The following is a 6,000-nucleotide window of genomic DNA, read 5'->3' on the forward strand; positions in this document are numbered from 1 at the left end:
TTGTTTATAGCACCTTTGTTCAGAATTGCTTTTTTCATGCTAGGAACACTTAAATCACTCCTAGATACAGTTGCATTGAAAATATATATGTATACATGTTTAAATTAGCATGTTTGATTCTACTGTAATGAACATAACTGAGAGCAAGCTGGTGTGGCATGTGCTGTTCCACGTGTGGCTATGCAAAACAGTCAATGCTCCACTACCTGTGTGAAGTATCTGAAACACTTTTATGGAAAGATATTAAATACAATAAGTTTCCAATTCACCGTTATAAAGTTTTGATTTTTTTCCTAGATAACCTTATTTGTCTTTCCCTGGACTTGAAACAGCAAGAAAGCCGGAGAAAGCACAAAGAATTTGGAGGCACAAGAAGGACTGAAAAATCCTTCATGTAAAAAGTGCAGATTGAAGATTTGGCAGTGGGGTATATGGGCATCTGTTCCCAGACACTGCCTTGTGCTTAGGCACGGCTGACAGTGATTGAGTTTGGTAATAATTCTGTTTGTGTAGAGCCACCTAAGGAAGGCCAGATCACCTCGCACTGATTGACACAATGTGTAACTGAGACATGGAGGAATGAGAGGATGTGGAGGCTGGCTGAGCTCCCCACAGGGCCCATATCATTGAGCTTTTTGATTGGTTTGTATATTGAAGACAATGCACTAACTTTGTCTGTTCTGTACTCCCTATGTACCTAAATGAAGTGTTATGTCCTCCAGAATTATTACTAAAAGCTTTTACCTCTGCTTTATTAGTTGTTACCCCATGAGAGGATCTGCTTTGTCCTGTCTGCATACTGGGTTTTCCTATTATCAAAATGTACCCTAACAGCATTATAAATGGAAGATATAGACTGAAAATGTCGCTTTGTTTATTATAATTTTTTTCAACTTTATAGTGTGGTTTTCTAAAAGGATGAGGGTATTTGGTGACGTTTACTGTATGTGGAAGAAGTTGGAACTGGTAAAAGATGTTAACAGAGGATGGAGAGTTTATGCATCGTAAACTTTTTCATAATTTAAAGTTTATCATTTTGAGGCAGTCCATCATATAATTTAATGTCATGATGACACCAACAGTGAAAATGCTTCAGCTTTCATTATTACATTTTTGATCTTTAATAGCAAATGGCTGTGATGACAATTTCCAGATCTCCTGGGAAAGCGTGGTATGATTCAGGAACCTCCATCACCCAGTGCTGTCTTGCTTATACTGTGGGTATTTTTTTCTGAGTAGTAACACCTGTGATGGCTATGTGAATTACCCCTCAAGAAAAGACACAAAATATTTCTATCATTTATTTGCAATAACTTGTACTAAAAACATTTATTGCATCATTCACTGTTTCAAAAGCACTAAATGGAAATATCTGGGAAAAAAGTTCATTATTCACAACAACTATTTTTGGAATGTTGTACGGGCAATGGATATTTTTTTAAAATATAATTTACATTAGAATCAAGTACATGCCTGGAAGATAAAATGTCATGTAAATTGATGGCTTCCCATGGCTGGCAGTGGAAAAAGGAGCATTTAAAGTTTGTAGCATCCCCCCTGCTTCCATTGGGACCTGCTTCTGCATATTGAGTATTTCGTTCTGGACTCATAACTTCTTTGGATTGGAACTGCCAGCTGATGGGCAGGGGGAAGGGAGTTTATCCATCCGTATGAAATATCAAGTAACATCCCGAGATGTCACCTCGTAACATTTTGCTTAAATGCCATGATATTCTAAACAATGGCCTGAAAAGCGTGCTGAGATGGAGCCATTTGCGAGTTTGCAGACATCTATTATTGGTTACTGCTGATAAATGACAGTGAATAAATTGCTCCATGAATTGTAACTTTTTCTTAGTATAATATACTCTAAGACCTGCAACTTCCTCTGATAAAGGTTTTTTTTGAGCTGAGGACAGGCACTCCCTTACTGCTCTGAAGCAGGAGTTTTCAGATTGCCACAGAAGTCTGAGCTGCTGGTTTGTGCAGGATGGGAAGACCTTTTAACGTGGGGTATAAGCTCGTGGGCAAGGCCCTCTGAGAACATTGTCAGTTTGAGACATGGGAAGCATTCCTCTGCATGTCCTACCCTGAGACACCAAACAAGATAAATTCCATTTTTTTTTACTGAGTGATAAGCACCTTCACCTGGTTATGAGCTGAAAACATGCACAGTTACCATGGAATAAGTGATGCAAATTAATTTTCTCTTTAGCAAAGTCTCTATGTGTCTATTGTCTCTCTGACAAAATTGCTTCAGAATGTAGTACCATCAGGCAATTATGGAACTAATATGGGAATGAAAAGTTTCTCTTTAATCTCCATCAAATGCTATTTATAGAGCAAAGGGATATCAGTTCTAGATTTATTTTTGTAATGCTTTGAAGCATGAGGATGCATGCTTTTTATTCAGTTCTTACTCATAAACTTATTATCCTCATTATCCCTGGGTGTCTAATCTGTCTAGTGGCTGATATGAATACCTGAAAGAAGGAAATTAAGAATTCACTTTCTGTGTTCTTTCATGCTGATGAAACTCAATGAAATGAATACTCATTTAAGGAAAATACAAAATAAGAAGTAGATTTTTAAAAGTTGAAATGTTTTTAAAATTTCAAATCCTTTATTTTACTTTTTTTCCTTTTGCAGTATTTGCCATCTCTTATAGAAATCCAAAAAGAACATATGGGTTATCAGTAAATGGATGAATCAGTACCCTCCAGAGGCAGAGTTCAGTTGGGGAAAAATTCCAAGGTATGGAGAACGAATATCAATGAACATAAACAATACTGTGTGAGCAGAGAGAGCTGGGACTACTCAAGGCTGACATGAACTCCTACAGTAAGTACAGCTTGAAGGTTAAAGGGGCTCCTTTGGGCAGAAAAATCTCCGAATAGTGTATTTTTTAACAAAGCTATTTTCATAAGTGTTGAATCTGAATCTCAAAACCAACTTGATCTGTGTAAAATTCAGCCAGAGTATATCCTAGTAAGTTCAAAGTGAGGCTTAATGGAATTGCACCTTGATGCAGTATCCTTTGGCATTTTTGTGGCTATCAGTATTTTAGGAGTAATATGGCATTTAAATATCATAATTAAGAAGGAAACAAACAGTGTGAAATGTGAAATTCTTTGTTGTTTGGCAATACTGAAAAGCAGATGTGAAACACATGGCTGAGAAAAATATTATGCAGGATTTTTGGAGGGTTTTTTAAATTTAAATAAAAAGAAATTCAACTTTTTTTGTGATGGTCAAATCTGTAAAGAAATAAAAGCATGAAAAGTTTCCTTTGGAAAAAATGATGCATTTAAAATGTATTTTCTCTTAAGAAATGTTAGGAATCAGTTCAGCATTGTTTTGATATTTCCTTCTTTTTTTTTTTTTTTTTTTTTTTTTTTTGCTGGGCCACACTTTTTCAGTCATATCACTGGACCATTAATGATGTTTTTACCAAAATTGGTTAAAGCCTGACTGAGGCTTAATTTTACAGCTAGACCAATGAATCTTTATGATATGAGCTCAAGTTCCAGCAGCTAAACATGATTTTGCTTTTTGCTGATTGGCATATGAGGAGCAAGTATAATGCTTATAATAAAAGTTCTAAAAAACGTTTCCCTGCTTTTCTAGAACTGTTATCCGTACTCATAGTACAGATCCCTGCATTTCAGTTTGAAAAGAAGTGGCCTGTGACCTTGTACTCAGTAGGTGATTTAAACCAACTTTGTGCTGTATGTTCTTTTAAACTTCTATTTATTTTAAAACTCCAGAGGGACAAAACATCTGTTTTCAGCCTCTTGAACACAGTCAACTCTCTATGTTCTCTTTAACCATTTTTCATCAGGGCTGCTGTGATATCAAATCAGTGAGAGCTCAGTAAGGTGTGATAATATGTGAGAAAGTCACTGAGAGTAGAAAGTGCCAGATTAGTTGATTTCTTGCAGTATTTTGTATCACAACTGTGATCCGAAGGTCTAAAGGGATATTTATTTTCCATTAGGTGCTTGTCTTTTATTTGTTTCCTATGGGATATATGTTTGGGTTTTACAATCTATTTGCATCTGTTATAAAATGATTATGTATTTGGGACCTTAGGCTAAACCAGTAATTATCCTAAAGCTGCCATTGACACTCTGCAGTGTTACGAGTACCAAAAGACCTGTTCTGATAGGCACAGTGGATAATCTGCTGCCCTTTTTATTAAAGAACCTTGGCTTTTGTATCAGCTTTTTAAGAGTCATATATGTTTGGAAAACCCTTTTTGCCTCATGGTTAGCTATTATAATTAAAAGATAGAGATAACAATACAGAACATATCTCCTGTGTATGCTCTCCTGTGCAACTGCAGCACTGTTCCTGCTTTAGATCCCCCTAATGTATAAACATAGGAAGATGCTTTTGGAAGGCAGTTATAGCTTAGGATGTCCATTAGCATTTCCCAAAGCAATTTGTGTCCTTTCTTGTGTGACAGAGATATCGATCAAACGCCTGGTGAGTTAAATGGTTGCAGCTTAATCATGTAAACTTGTGGATTGAGGATTCTACTGCTGGGAGTCAGTGCTGTAATATTTCTCTACCCCTGACAGATCAGTGTCCTGATTTCTGCTTACCTTCCAGTTGGTTTTCCAAGCTCTGTGCCATAGAACAGTATATAATTATGGAATTATTAAGAGATTTTGTTGCTGTATTTTTTCTGGCTGCTGTAGCCTGTACAGACTTGCCTTTCCCCTCTTTTCTGTCAGCTGTTCTGAGAAGAGAGAAAAATCTACCTGCTGCTAAGCATCTTATCTGCAGAGCTGATCTGTCTGTAGAGTTCTGAGGAAAAGTCAAATGATAATATGTCAGCTTTTCAGTTCTGGAGAAATTATCCCACATTACCTTGGCAGTGGTAATAGTTTACAACGTTCATGGTCTGTAATGGGCTGTTTGCCTTAAAGGGCTTGACAGTTTTGCTGAACTTAACATGTACTCAGCTAAGGGATGATCTTTCTTTGCTACATCACTTGCAGTTTGAATAGGTCACATTTTGATAAGATGTGTTTGATTTACTGTGAAACTGCTGTATAAAACCTCCTTTTTGCTTACATATTTCTCGAAAGATTCACTGTATTATTCTGAGAGCAAATACCTAATTATTTGCTGCTGAAATCCATGTAAGAACACCTCTCTATTTCTGCCATCCTTTGGTGATACCTGCCACAGTAAGTTTACATCCTAAATGAATAATGCGATGGAAAGTGATTTCATTTTGTTGGTTTGTTGAGCTGGAGTCTAGCTTTGTCATAAGACAAAAAAAAAAAAAAAAATGAAGTCAGAGCCTGTCGGGGGAGGCGTGTGCTGGGGACCTGTTGTCAGTGGCTTGTTTGACTCCATTATATCCAGCTCTGGAACTGAGCATTTCCTGATGCCATTGATATCAGGTCAAGCTGTAGAGGTACTTCTAAACCTTTCAAACACAGGTCTCCTGAGAGAGTTTATCTGAAATAGTTTCTTACAATGATATTTCTTCCAATTACATATAGCAGAAGTTAATATTTAGAGGAAAAAACACTGCTGCCGTGGTGGATGGAGCTTGCCTATGCTCTTCTGACCAGTATCACCAGATATGATTTGTAGCACTGCAGGAAGAAGCGTTTTTGGTAAGTGTTGCACTGCTGAATGGTCTGGGGTTTTCTGTAGGATTTGGATGTCTCTTACAGTTGTGTTCGGGGAGGAAGTGTTGGTTTTGACAGGGCAGGCCAGCACAATGAAGTAATGAATTATCAGCACCATAATGTCTGCGACTTTAACACCTCTACCAGGATCTTTGTATAGATTTTAAGGCCTATAAAAAAGCAAAATGAAGAAAATATGTTTAAGAACATCTACTGTCATATAAAATTTCTCTGATGGTGGATATAAGGTTAATATAAGGCTGACTCTTCACACATAAGCATTTGAAGCAAAGTTGTCTGAAGCTGTCATGACAACACTAAGCTCCAGAATGGCTCACTTTGTTTGCCA

General features: G+C 37.0%; 1 long non-coding RNA gene across 1 annotated transcript in view; it reads left to right on the plus strand.

The window, feature by feature from the left end:
- The window catches only part of LOC310914729, a 42,368-nt gene extending 36,759 nt beyond the window's left edge, over window positions 1–5,609 (plus strand). Inside the window, exons 2-3 of the long non-coding RNA XR_014591082.1 lie at window positions 2,650–2,841; window positions 5,520–5,609. This is a non-coding gene — a long non-coding RNA (uncharacterized lncRNA). The remainder of the gene's footprint in view (window positions 1–2,649; window positions 2,842–5,519) is intronic.
- Window positions 5,610–6,000: the final 391 nt, after the last annotated feature.

The sequence above is a fragment of the Zosterops lateralis genome (genome assembly GCF_965231275.1).
Source record: "Zosterops lateralis genome assembly, chromosome: 13".
NCBI lineage: Eukaryota > Metazoa > Chordata > Aves > Passeriformes > Zosteropidae > Zosterops > Zosterops lateralis.